The following is a 15,096-nucleotide window of genomic DNA, read 5'->3' on the forward strand; positions in this document are numbered from 1 at the left end:
GTGCCAGCTGACTCAGGCTTGGTTTGTGGGGTTGTTTCATTGCTATGTAGACCTCTGGGCTCAGGTTGGAGCCTGAGCTCTGGGATCCTCCCACCTCACAGGGTCCAAGAGCCTGGGCTCCAGCCTGAGCCTGGAAGTCTACACAGCAGTGAAACAGCTCCGCAGCCGGAGCCCTGTGTGCCCAAGTTAGCTGGCATGGGCCAGCTGCAGGCGTTTAGTTGCTGGGTAGACATATCCAGAGAAGTGACAGCATAGTGATCTTTGTATGTTTTTTGCACTATTTAGTGATGACCTGGGAGATGACTCAATGAGCTAAAGCTCCTCAGATGTTTCTACTACCTTTTGAATAGTCCTCTGGATTCCACATCCTGCTACAGCTGCTGGGTTTGTCTGGGTTTTCATTTAATTTCATTTAACTTCATTCATCCCTATGTTAGAAACACTCCCCCTCAAACTTTGAGTTCATAAACATTCTGATACCATAACTAACAAATGTGGCAGATGTAGGTCAGGTAGGAGCACAAAGTGGGTCCATAGCAATGGCAGACAACATCATATTTTATTAAAAGACAGCAAGTTAGTGAACTCATTGGCAAAATGTCCTATAGGGACACATGTAATGCTGGCTAAACCTCAATAAGTTTAGAGGTTCAAATTCTGACAAGCACCCACAACTTCTCTGAGGCTCTTGGGGTCATCAAATGTTTTAAAAACATGCTCTCTTGTGAAATTTCTGCTCTTTTTGCTTCGAGTCAGTCCAGAAATGCCACAAGAGGTGCTGTCTCTCTCATCAGAACATCTGCTTCTGTCTGTAACCTGGAAGTGGAGAGGGGAATAGAAACACAATAATGAAAATAATAACGGGGGGATTTAACTATACATTTTTGAATCTGCAGAAAAGATCTGTTTCATGTTTCAGGTGAGGATGTAGACTGACTCTTACTATATTTAAACACATTTGCACCTACCTAATTAAAATCTTAGTATTCCAAAACATTAATAAGTATTGTAGCTAATCTGGGCCCAGTTCCTACTCCCACTAAAGTCAACGACAAAACTCTTATTGGTTGTATGGGGGGCAGGATAAATTCTTTTTTTCTGTGTGGAGGAACCTGAACTTGTCACATTGAATGCACTTACAAATTGTTTGCAGGCATATATTTCAACACATCAGCTATTGGTTTTTATAACCCAATCCTGAGGAATAAATCAAGGCGATTTGGGGCCTAATAAATCAAGGCGATTTGGGGCCTAATAAAAAATATTGGAGAATATGAGAATGTAGGATGTGATTTTTAATGTAGCCAAAGGGGGTTAGGCACCCAACTCCCATTGCAATTCAATGTACTCACCTAACTTCCTTAAATCTCTGCTGTAAGGTATCAATATCCATATTTCAAAAGCCTTCGGAGACCATAATGGTGAGTGTGGTCTGAAAGTCTAGACAGAGAGAGACGCAGTTAATAGGAATAGAAATAACTGAAGCTATTAAATAAACCTGTTTTCTAGGAATTTCAGTGTTACAGTCAGGATGGTAGAAATATAAGGCACCATTAAAATATGTTCACAGTCACAGAAAAGCTATGAAAACACTATCAAATGGTAAATAATGTTAGTGAAAAGAAATTGCTGAGCTGTATTTCTCACAATAAGCACTAGATGGCCATATGGGCTTTTTCTTGCCTTTGTCATCTTTTAGAAGATAATGATTAGCAAGTCTTCAGGACGACCATAAATAATATTGTATTAGGAAATTCCTCTCAGGACATGTAATCCCTGTTGTGCTGATTGGTGATATAGCAGGAATTATACAATTGTATACTGGAGCTGAGTATTACATACTGTGTCCCACATGAAATCGAGCAGAAATCATTCTTACGAATATCCTAATATGGAGGGAAAAAAAAAGTTTAAAGAAATATCTATAATTAACCTTCCAAGGTACATCTTGTGCTGAGACATGACTGAGAGATAGTTTTATGGCATGAACAAATGTCCATAGCATATTGGTAATCTCTCTCCTGAAAGGCATCTTAGAACATTAACTCCATATCAGGAGCATGGATGCACTATGGTCATTGTAGTTCAAAATTAAGGGCATTCTTAACTGGTTTCATTATGCTTTATCACATTAAGCAGCCTGTATAATAAAACCAGCTTGCCCAACAACTGACAATACAAATTGGTTTTATTTTGAACGTCTCTTTTTTTTTTGTTTTTTCACAAAGACTGAATTCAATTATTTTAAATATTTCAAATGTCTCGCGTGATTATGTACTATGATCTTAAATATAGTTTTTAAAGTTAATTATTTTAAGATTAATTTAACATAACAAGCTGAAATCAAACAATGTCCTACTACTGTATCTAGAATTTCTCATAATGTTCAGTAAAAAGAAAACTGTTCCCTTGAGCACAAGGAAAAAGGTATCTAATCTGACATTTGACCTACTGTTATTTAACTCATAAAAACCAAATGCAAATAAACACCAAATAAAAACTGATTTAAAAATAAGGATGTATATCTATGAGAAGAGGAAATTAATGAAACGTGTTTTTTAAAATTTCTAACACACTGAGGGATAACAGGGAGAAAACCACCATGAGCTAACCTCCTGCTCCACAGAGTTTAAACAAGTCCTCAAGACATTAAGAAAGCACACTCGGTGTTACAGTTGATGGTTTATTTTTTCATGGGGTAACTGAGCTGTAGGGAATACTCAGGGGATGAAATTGGTTCTGCTGCACTTTTTTGTTTCTTTTATAATCAGGAAAAGAAGCATCATAAAATGCCATAACTTTGACCTTAGACTGGTCAGAAGCCTGGCTGCTCTAATTAAAAAGTGAATGTTCCCAATGTTTTACCGAATAAAGCCCTTTTATAACAAATAACCTTTTGATGGGGAAACCACACTGTTTGTACACCAAAAAGTAATTTCAAGGCTTATGTTGAGTCAGGGCCATGGTAAACACATGCTGGAGCTTCTTGCCCTTCCCCTCTCTTTACCAAAGAATCAAAACAGATGTATTTCAACAGCTTGTACAAATATTCTACTGTACATTTAACTATCGTTTGGAGAGACAACATCTCTTCTAATGATACATTTTTAGAAGTACTACACATGCTTACATTCTGGTGCAGTAGTTAAGAACTCCATAAGTAAGGTTGTGACACATTTACCACTATTAACCCAATTTTTTCACCCCTTTGTGTTTAAATTTCACAGAAAATCTCCCTTAGGCCTAAAATGTCTCATACTTATTCTTAAATCAGAGAGAAGCAATTTTTTAAAAGTTTGAGGTTCCTCAGTGGAGTTATTTTTGAGTTAAGAAACTCAAAAAATACATGGCTATAATCTTTTTTGAAGAAACAAACACACAAACAACTAATGCTAGTAATGGCTCTGGTCCTGCTCCAAAAGAAGCTAATGGAAATATCCAAACAGTATCAGTTCCTAGGTGCTGCTGTATTTATCCCAGTAACCAGGACAGTGCCAGTGCATTGTAACAAAGATTTCAATCCTCTGTACCATAGAAACTGCAGCATAGCAACTTGCAAGCCTTAGTAATGTAATATATATTATATTGCATATATTAATATAATGAACAAGCAAACCTATTTGAAATGGCTAGCCATGACTCTAGGTATTTTATACCATTAAAACATATTAATTTTTTTTAAATATATAAAGTTCTGTCTATAGTTTATTGTAATGGATATGTAACCCACACCCCTTCTGGGTGTGGTGTTCTGTCCCATCTAGTGGCACCAAGACCACTTAGAGATTAATGAGTGTGCTCTATACTACAGCCTTAGCTAAAGGCAATATAGCATTTAGCTCATGCAGTAGACAATAGAGGCACATGTATTTAACTGAAAAGTTCCCAGGGTTGATGCCGACAACTGGGGGTCTGTTGGTGTTACAAGTGCGGGCTGGTCCTTGTTATATTCAGCCCTGGGTTACACCAGAAAGAGCAAATACACCTCTCCATACCAGCACAGCTCCATCAGCTGATTTGGAAGAGCTCTATTTCTTTGTACCACATTTGAGGAGATGCTGGGATCTCCTGGAACTTGTGCTCTGGGAGGGCAATAACCAAGGACTGGGATTATAGTTAACCTCTGTGCAGAGGTGCCAGGGAACTAAAGGGTAATGCTGCATGTGTTCTTTCTCTACTCGTGCTCCTTTGCAGTGCATGGCAAAGTATGACATTTCAAGCCCCGTTCCACAGACATTCACCCATTTGAATTGAATGAGACTACACTTGTGTGTAAAGTTATGGACAACTTATAGGTAAGCATTTGCAGAACAGAACTTACAGGCAAGGAACTATCACTATACATGGAATGTTATCTGTGCTCCTAAACTCCACTCAGTGGTGGGACGTCAGCCTTTCAGCTTGTAGTCCTCATTCATTGTAAATGTTGATATAATACATTGGGGATGCATGCAGACTTGTACTTTCACTGGGATCAGAAAGACCCAGAAAAAAATGATCCAGAAAATAACTAAAGAACAAGAAGGATTGTCACTGAAATTATTTTTTTTTCTTTTACGATAAAGTTCTCATCCCCTAGCAAAGGAAATTGAACACAAACTAAATTGTTAAAATAACAGTAAGGACCTTACTTAAACATACACACATATGCATAAAAATCAGAGTTAAGAAATTTGAGACCCTGTTGTTTGACCTTACATGCTATGTTATATGTAATCTTATTTTAATACTTGGAACAATAGTGTTAATTAGGGGCAGCTTGGGAAAATGTAACTACATTTCCTGGCTTATGGGAGACTTAAAATCAAATTCAATATACTTTCAGCTTTGTTTGCCTCTGCATATACTTGAGCTTAATTGATAGAAATGGTACTTTATGAGTTTTGTATATGAAAAGTTTGTACAAAGTAATGTAGTGGATCGCTGAAATACAAATATTTTAGTTACAGGCATTTACTAATGAGTATAGACATACTGTATAAACAGACACACAGATTGCAACTACAGAGACTTAACATAAGTAATTATTCACTAAATAGACTTTTATTATAATTTTAGGGCTCAATTCTGCTCACTTTATGTACACTGAATAGTCTCATTGACCAGATTTCTAAAGGTATTTAGGCACCTAAATATGGAGATAAGAGCCTAGTGGGGTTTTCAGGTGTTAGAGACTAACTCCCACTGAAATTAATGTTGCACCAATGCCCTTCTAGGCGGTTTTCAAAAGCCTAATAGGCACCTATCTACACCAGGTGCCTAAGTACCTTTCAAAATCTGGCCCTTAAACTTCAATAATTTCAATGAAACTTGTGCTCATAAGTATTTTGGGCCAATTTTTTAGACGTATTTAGGTGGATAGGAACCTAGTGGAATTTTCAAAAGTGCATCGGCACCTAACTCCCATCAAAATTGATAGAACTTATATGCTTAGGTGTTTTGTTTTTTTTTTAATCTATTTAGGTCTAGCCGCATCATTAGGTACCTAAACACTTTTAAAAATCTAGCCCTTCGGAACTTATGATAATTTCACCTGTAGACACCTAAATATGGATTTAGGAGCCTAAATTTATGCTCCTATTTTTGAAAAATTTGGCCAGTATCAGGAAATACCTCCTGAGAGTGAGATCAATAAGACAGTGGAATAGTTTCCCAGCTGAAGTTATGCAATATTTAAAATTATATTGGGCAAAGCACTGTTTTGTAAGGAACAAACCTTTATCGTTAGGGGAATGGACTAACTCTAGAATTTAGAGATGGAAAAGACTGATGAGAGTGGGATAGGAAGATGTCATGGCCAACATTTCTCTTGAATGTTTACATTTGATATCTTCAATATTCTATGTCTCAGTTAGCTGGATATTATATTCTTTGTCCTTACAAGTTAGCAAAAGTGTAAGGGTCCAGTCAAGGTACTGACAGCCTCCTTGAGGTCCATGGAAGTCATCATCTTTTAAGAGGCACTCCGCACCTTGCAAGACTGAACTCTAGGTTAATTAAGGAGAGCAATGGTCATACCACTAAAACAGACTATTGCTAAGGTCAAGTGTACATCATTTCTAATTTGGTATGTTGGGGATACACTGCGAAGGTTTGGGTAGACCCAGACTTAGAGGTAGCCCACAACTCATAATATTTATATACTTCTCACCTTTCTGAAGAAGAGGTCCATTTCTCTTACAGAGCTGTAATGTAATTCCCAGAAACAAAAATGCAGTAGGCAATAGCGCCAGTGATGTTGATTTGGCAGCCTGGTGAGTACATGGGTATAAGGGAAGAGGTTGCAGCAGCAAGTATTTTAATATCCACACATCTTTATATGCTATTGGATTTCACAGGCTATACTGCACATTAAACTTCTGATGTCTTATTATCATGACAAGACAAAAATTGAAAATAGCACAGAACTGCAGGTAATCCATTTTCATGACAAGTTTGCAATGTGAATGAGGAATAGCAAACATGAGCCATTCTCATTACTGTCCCAAGTCTGTAATCTCGTTGTCCTCCATAGATGTCATACCTGGGGCAATCAGCTTAGTTATTTTTTTAAAAGGATCATATTTCATATTTCTAGATGTTCTTGAGCAGTCCAGTTATCAGTTCCAGCTACTTCAAAAGTGAATGTAAACTATTCTTGCCCAGACTGTTCAAGAAATGCTTGTCAACAGTGAATAACAGTTATGAATATTTATGATACATCTAAATACACCAGAAAAATTAAAGCTATTCTGTAAAAGTTAGATTATTCAGATCACATTTTGATGTACATGCAAATAAGTATATATCGATGCTATTGTAAAGGTTTTTTTAATGAATTGCAGAATATACATATAAGCCATAATTAGAACTCTTGGGAGCTTCAATACCTAAATCTAATTTGCTGACATGCCAACCATAAGGTCAAATGAGTCTTTAAAAAAAATCCTCAAGTAACTTGAGGTCAGAGACTTGAATATTTTTTTTCAATTTTATACAATTACATATTCAATGAGACTTTGAGAAAGAAACTTATCACTTTTTTAAAATGACAAAGGTGGCTGCAAACACAAGTAAAACCACTGGCTGATGAGGGGTTTCTCATAAATTAATAGATATTTTAAATGTGGTCTTGGAGTTATTTTTGTCAAAACCCTAAAGAAAAATCAATTTCAGGATAAGAGAGAGAAACCTATAAATTGCTAGCTAGGCCCTGCTTCCGATCACTCTTCTGCACTGACAGTTATGAAGTAAATAATTCTCAAGGACATTTCTCATGCAGCTCTATTCAGTTCATAAAAAATTACTCATTTCCTTCTTGTGGTTGCTGTTTATACAGGTTTGTGTTGATAGTGATAACAACTATGGCTATTGAGTATGTAGATGCCTATGGCTATACTGTACAGTGACCACTTTTTGGCAGAGTTGCTTTTTCTTCTGATTGTGGGATCTCTTACTTCAGAAAACAAAACTTTGCAATGTAATTTTCCTTGATTTCCTGTGTGTTTTGCCTAACAAGTCTCTAGGTAAAGTCTGGAAAATTCTCTTTAGGAAAACATTAAGGAATCTAGGTCAAAAGTCTTTAAAAAAATGGTATTTTCCACAAACAATACCACAGAGGGTTGTAGTTCAATTTAGCAGCTGAAAAGGGAGCTCTGAGGTAAAGCATAGAATGCAATTACACAGAAATACTGCATGTTAACATTCCAATTGCACAACCAATAATTATGCTGAGAAATGCTGAGCTGGCTAAAGTCTAAAAAGATGTCAATAATACAAGTTTAAGATTTGGGATTAACAATAGTTCCAGATAGTGGTAGTGAATAAAAATAATGGACCCTTATGTTGTGTTGTTGAGGTATTCACAGCAGAAGATGTTCTTGATAACACATGGAATCAATTGGGTTTACCATTAATTTATTTATCTGGAATATACCGTGTAAATATCTGACATTCAGAATTCATTCACAGCCCTTTTGAATTTGGCAATTGTCACCAGTTTAGAACTTTAGTTTAATAGTTTTCTTTTTAGCATTTTATTTGTTTTACAAGAGTGCCTGTAGGGTCCAGCCAAGATCAAGTTCCCATTATGTAGGGACTGTACAAACACATAGTAAGAGAGAATCCCTGTCTCAAAGAGCTTACAATTTAAATTGGCAAGACAGACAATAGGTGGACGGAAGGAAGATAGTACTACCCCATTTTACAGGTGGGTAACTGAAGCCAAGAGAGATTAGGTGACTTACCTAAGACCACATAAGAAACTTGTGGCAGAGGGGGAGGCTGAAATGTGGAGACTAGCTCAGAGGTTCGAGCAGCCAGCAAAGCACCCCACAGAGAACACAAACAGTCTGGTAAGTTCTGTAAGGGATGTCTATTGTTTGTATTTTAAGTTTCATGGCTGAACATGTTAGCCAGTTGGGATAAAGACATTGCGAGCACTGTGATCTTCCCCATGTGGTCTTGCAAAATCCATGTATTATTTCATCTTTATTTAAAGGATTTTCTGTACTGTGAATGGTTTTTATTATGAATAAACCCCAATAAAAAGCCAATGATAAAGTTTTAATGAAACCAATTAAAAATAATTATCTTTATATTTGGAAATACATTTAACTAACCAATTGTGGTGGATAATCCTGCCCCACACTAGGCTGGAAAGGGTTAATCCCATACTAAGGACTGAGCAGGTCACACCCTTCTCCCCTGTGGGCATACTCCAAATGGAATCCAGTATAAAAGGGAGCAGCTCAGCTCAGTCCGCCGACTAGAGAGGAGAGAGAATGTATGTTGCAGGCTCCTGTCCAGGAGCTGTCAGAGCCCTAGACCACAGAGACCAGACACGCTGAGACCCAGGTGAATACCCAACTGTCCATGGAAACCCACGAAGGGAAGGAGTCGTCAGGAACTTTGCCTTGCGACTACCCCAGAGAACTAGAGGACCTGCAGACTACAGAGCAGGAAAGTAGGGTAGGAAGTTGCCCAGGGGAACCAGACATTGATCCAGTTGCGGTTCTGCGTACAGAGTCAGTGCGTTTCGGAGGGATCCCCACTGACCCAGTGGCAGCCCACCCCCTTTTTGGCCACTAGGCCATACTGCCCAGTGCTGAAGGGCTGGCCTACTGAATCTGGCCAGTAGGCCATACTGCCCGATGCTAAAGGGCCACCATACAGATGTAGGCCATTAAGCCTTGTTGCCCTGACTCTAAGGACAGACCCTCTGTCTCTGACCATTAGGTCATACCACGTTGAGGAGAAGAGCAGTTATTTGGAGTTGGCCGCAGAGCAATAATGACCCACAGGGGTGTTGGGGTATACCTAGGGCACAACACCAATCTATAAAATAACCAACTATATACAAACTTTTAATGAACACAGCAGTGCAAACAGAACTCCAAGTACAACAGTAAGAACATTTCAAATACACCATTTTGGGTGGGGGGAGAGTGGGGCATAAAGTTACAGGTGAGTTTACACCCTGCCTTTTCTTGTCCACATGGGTTCTGGGATAGAGTGCCATGGCTCAAAATTGTCAGGCGCACTGCAGAGCTCAAAGGAGCTGGACTCCCACATGCAAGTGTCCTCAGTGCCCAGAGGTTGGATCTGAGAGGTGAATGGGAGCCACTGATAGCACTGCTGGGTGTATGTGGCAGTTAGGGGTTGTTGCTGGTTCCAGTAGCTAGCATTGTCCAGGGGCTGAAAGACAAGTCTGGGCCCCAAATTACAGGGCCTGCTGGCCTTGCAGGAGCATGTTTTGCAGGACGGCATTCTGACTGAGGGTGGCATCCATGAGCTGCCTCAGCATCTCTCTCCTTTTCCATGCGCTCCTTCACCATGATGATGTTCTTAGTCACTGCCATGCTTTCCCTGTCCATCTAAAATTTTGGATACAGACCAATAAAGGATCACTGTAATAAACAGAGCATGCTGAAGAATTCTCTACCCTCCCTAAAATTAATCACATTACAATATCACTCAATCATTTCACATTTTGCAAGCTTGGCTGACTTTTACTTTGCTACCCCTGTAGCTATAGATCTAAGGGCAAAGTATTTCAATGGTTAAGGCCCTGACCCAAAGCAGACTGGAATGAATGGGAGACTTTCCATTGCCATCAGTGAGCTTCAGGAAGGCCCATGTTATAACTGTCCTGCCTACTATTTCAGTGTTTCATTTAACACGCTCACAACTTCTTGAGTGAAGCGCAGTTCCTTACTCTAATGTGTAGAAATATCTTTTCAAATCATGGAAATATATATAAGATGAGACACAACTTAGCAGTCTAAAAAGTTTTGACGATCAAGAAGAAATTGTTTTTAGATGGAAATGCTATCCCAAAAACAGTGTGGCTGCCTAATGAGTTCCTTAAGAGTAATTTTGACGGATTCAATTTGATTAAAACCAGCATTGTGAAACTAGCCGCATTGCTGAGATAATCACAGTGGTTGAAAGCTGCAGGCTTCCTGTTAAATTACTGTTCATTATTGTTACATAAAATATTTAGAAAAGGAATGCTGCTGAGCCACAGCATGGACCTGGGAATTCTCTGCAAAGCAAAGGTAAAATTCACCTCACCAACCCACAAATCTCCACCACGGTACTCCTCATTTCTTTATTCCAAAAGTATTTACATTAGCTGCACTGTATTTACTGGACTTGGGTACAATTAGGTATTTTTAAAATGGGTAGGCTGATGTGCTGTTTCGTTGAGCTGGTGTGTGCTGTCAGTATGTGGCTCCAAATAGTACCGAGGCTATTCAGCTAAAGGAAAAACTGACAAAACTCCCAGCAAGACAATTGGGACACTTTTCCATTTCTCTCCTCCTCCCACTGCCATCAGCATAACTGCTTTTTACACATGGTTTCAGGAGCACTGGAAAATTCTCCTCGCATAACTCCTGGCAATTGGATTCTCTGGTTGGTAGCATGGATAATTCTATTTGGATTGTGAACTCTGAGGCACTCAAGAAGATTCTTGTGAGGTGCTGTCAGAAGAATCTAAGGGAGATCTTGTTCTCAAAGAGAAAGTGGGGCAAATGCGACGTAGTACCTGTGATAGGACTAATATGGAAATCTATGTCTCTCAACAAAATATGGTGGGAGGAATAGTTCTCTGGGTGTATTTCAGAGAGTCCTTGTAGCATTGCTATAAATTTGGTTTATGCTTTACAGCAAGGGTGGTGGAGGTGGGAAATAAACTTTCTGGAGTTCTTTTTTTGTAAAAACTTACTGAAAAGAGAATTAGTGGGGGGCAAGTAGAACTTTGAAACGTTACTATGGACCATAAAATAAAGCACCATTCTAGGCCCCAATCCTGTGAATACTTACATATGTACTTGCCTACTGCGAACAGTCCCTTTACCCATGTAATCTGTGGGAGTAGAGAGTGTGCATTAAGAGGGAAGAATCTGACCTTTAGTAAGTATTATTTTAATGACATAATTGAAAAATGGCTATATCTTTAACACCGACATCTCTGACTTTTGTTTATGTCATTTTTTTTTATGGCCCAATCCCATCTCAAGGTTGCAGCAGCAACCCATGCATGACTTTCCTGGAAAACAGAACAAAAGTCCCAGATTTGCAGTCCTGTAGGCCAGCTATCTGAGGTGACAGTCAGGTTAAGTGTATTGTTTTAACAGCTTTAGTCGGAGAGAGAATTGTTTTATTAATAAACACAAAAATAGAAGTTTTTAGCAATTTAAAATGAGAATATTTCTGAAAAACAATCCTTATTCAGGGGGAAAAAGTACACTATCTGTTATACATGGCATATAACCTTAGAAAGGATGCTGTCAGATCAGGCCTGATAAAATATAGTTTATTATTCTTATTTGTTAGATGCCAACACTGTGCTTTTGATAGAACAAACGAAAAGGACACATAAAGATCTTACAGTTTAAACATGCAGACAAGATCAATCAATCCCAAAATGCACTCGGATATCCACAACAAAGATCTATCAAAGTATGCTAGTTATTATTTGAGTGGATGACAGGATTTTTACTGACATGGATTAGCATTAATGGACTTCCTGACGTGAGTTTTAAGAAGGTCACTGAATGAAGAGAAGCAAAATGGCACACAGGGCTAGTTCTAACGGCAGATGGCTGCATGGAGGGTGCAAAGAAGATTATACAAGCCACTGCCTTGCACAGAGATATTAAGTCAAGTCTTCAATTGTACCCTTGCATGCAAAATGGCACCCTCTGTACAGTGTGACTTTGTGTGCACCATATATGCGAGAACATGCTGTGTGGAGAACACCATTTTATTTGTGCAGTTAGGGACCAAACAGCATCATTGCATGTGCACAGCTAGTCCTGGGGCATGAATGCATGCCTTGCATATGATGACGGCATGCCACTGATGCAAGGGTGGTGAGGATTCACAGGTGAAACAAAGGAGCTGATATGAGTTACAAGGGAACAACAATGGAGAATAGGGTTGATGTTGAGGCTGAGAAGGTTGAGCTTGATGTGAAAGGCAAGAGGAAGCCAGTGAAGGGAATCCAAGGGGAGAGTGACAAGGGCCTAGATTCACAAAGGTACTTAGGATTGTGACACTCAGGAACATACTGCGATTCACAAAGCCTGAGTTGGGCACCTAAAATGAATGTGGAGAGACAGACATCTTAAATTGTGATTCATAAATACCAACATGCTTAGGGAGCCACCTAAGCTAGCTAGTGGGAAGAGTATTACCTAAGCCCCACTCCTGTCAGAGCTAGGTGTCTAAATCTGGGCTGCAGAGAGGCACCTATCTCTGCTAGCAATTCTCAACTGCAAACCCTCTTTGGAATGGGCACTGAAAGTATATTTTGCAAGAAGTCAGTGGGGAGGAGGAACTCCATCATCACTTTTATCCCAGTGGCCAAGGTACTCACCTGGGAGGTGGGAGCCCCTCCGGTTCAAGTCACCCCTCCACCTGATGAGAAGGGTGCTCTGCCACCTCTCAGATAAGAGCCCTCGCCATCAGGCTATGGGATATTCTGATGTGGGATTTCCTCAGTCTCTCCTGCTGAAACTGTTCCACTGTGGATAAATCATTGTAATGTTATTGGGGCAGGGAGACTGGATCCTGGTCCCAGGTGAGTGCTCAAACCATCAGGCTACAGAGTCATTCTCATACTTGTTCTCTCTCTGACCCAAAGGGCCAGTGTTTGTCCACAGAGGAACAGCTTCAACACGAGAGAGTGATGGGAGCCCCACATCAAAATATCCCATAGCTCAGTAGCTAGTGCACTCAATAGCGAGGTGGCAGAACTCTGTTCAAATCCCTTCTATCCCCTCAAGAGGAGGGGGGAGTTGAGCCAGAGGCCTCGCACATCCCCAGTGAGTACCCAAATGTTTGGGATAAAAGTTCTGATGGAGGGCCTTCCCACTCCCCTCAGCTGTTTCGTGTGACCCGAGGGGCCTGATACAGTGGATGGTCTCTGAGCACACCTTCTGGATTTCTCCCCTCTCCCGCCACCAGTTAGATATCCAAACACCTATCCTTCTCTGGTTCCTCTGGTTTGTGTTAGGCAGGTGTTAGGTGTTTAGATACCTGGAGTGAGGCAGCAGTGCACATGTCCAGAGGCAGAAACATAAGCACCTACAAAAATTTAGGCGCAAGTTTAGGCACCTACAGTGTTCAGCAGAGAGGAGCAGTGGCTCTGTTTGGGGTTCTTGCTCTGTGTTCCCTGATTTTCAACCTTTGACCTCACTCTCATTCCTATTTTTCTCCTCTGTTGTGCCCACTAATCAATAGTAGCCTGGGATTAGTGGTTCCTTTCTTTTAACTGAGGGGGCAGGTCTTTAGTCTTGGGTAGGCCTCGATCCACCTGACCCAGTGCTTCAAATAGTAGAGAGTGCAGCAGGAGTTCTGTGAATCACAAGGTAACCTAAAACTGGGGCTTAGCCACCCAAGTCTGGGGTTTATGTGAATCCAGGCCATAGTCTTTGTGCTGGATGAGAGATCTGATTTTAGTCACTGGATTCTGGATAGACTCGAGGGGAAGTTTATGGGGGAAAGAGAAGAAAGAAAGAGTAATCCTTGTAGATATTACCAAAATTCTCTGTAGATTTTGATAGTCTCTGGTAACGATCAAGTTATTTGAAGAATCGTGACAGTATAATATAGTTATAGGATGGTTAGCAGATGGTTTCTGTGTCAACAAGGAAGTAAAGTATTTGTTTTGTGTACCCTGTAAAATAAAATAATGCCAAGACATCTAACCTACGGCCACAACATTACTTAGGTAATGTTAGAAAAATGGCAGGGGGTTGTTTTTATTGGCTGCCATCATGGAGTGGTTCATGAAGTTATAATAAATTCTATCCCCAAATGCCTTGAAAAACTGAACTGTGGCTTAATCTAGTTTAAGGCCATTTTTCACTCCTGGTACATGAATTAAAACATTCTTCCAATTAGATAAATCTATTCCTTTTACTTTTCTTATGGAACCATAAGTTATAAACCTCCACTGGTTTTAATAATTAATATTATCTTTGAAAAGCTGCAGGTGAGCAGTCAAATAAAGCCAGTTTTATTAAGAAGAGAATTAATGATCAGTGATTACCACTGTTATAAACTATATGCCTGGGTCTATGCCATAACAACTATCATGTATTAAGTTTCTGTGGTATGACTAAGGCACCTAGTTTAGAAAACAGATTGTTCCCTAGCTATTAATAAACCTGGGGCCACTCTAATTGTTTTTGACTGTCATTACTGTAGTACTGAATGCCTGCTGTGTTACAGTCAATTTCATTTTAAGAACAAAACTACAATTGCTTAACTGAAACCCCAAAAGAAAACAGCAGTTTCAGGCTGAATCTTTGTTCTTAAAAAGTGGATTAAAAGGAAATAGCATGACATTGTACCACAATGGTGTAACAACATAGTGGGTTTACATCTATGTTGTCATGACAGATGAAGAGGATTTTCCCTGTCCAAATTAATGGGGCCAAACGAACTAACCCTTGCTCAGCTGAGTAGTCTAACTGAAGTCAATAAAGCTCCTTGTGTAAAGATTAAATCATGTGAGTAACTGTTGGATTAGGTTCTAAATTTGGGATTTAACAGTTTGCAAGCTTCAGTCTAGGAGAGTGAAGACAGACCAAAGTGTTGTAG

General features: G+C 39.5%; 1 long non-coding RNA gene across 2 annotated transcripts in view; it reads right to left on the reverse strand.

The window, feature by feature from the left end:
• Positions 1-562: 562 nt before the first annotated feature.
• LOC140905889 (uncharacterized) overlaps positions 563-15,096 on the reverse strand; it is a 95,561-nt gene continuing 81,027 nt past the window's right edge. Inside the window, exons 3-4 of one of the 2 annotated variants that reach the window (XR_012156973.1) lie at positions 1,353-1,440; positions 563-816 (exon numbers count right to left, since the gene is read on the reverse strand). This is a non-coding gene — a long non-coding RNA (uncharacterized lncRNA). Of the gene's footprint in view, positions 817-1,352; positions 1,441-9,332; positions 9,855-15,096 lie in introns of those variants that run through there. The other variant, XR_012156974.1, reaches the window with a different exon arrangement.

This window comes from Lepidochelys kempii, chromosome 2 (genome assembly GCF_965140265.1).
Source record: "Lepidochelys kempii isolate rLepKem1 chromosome 2, rLepKem1.hap2, whole genome shotgun sequence".
NCBI lineage: Eukaryota > Metazoa > Chordata > Testudines > Cheloniidae > Lepidochelys > Lepidochelys kempii.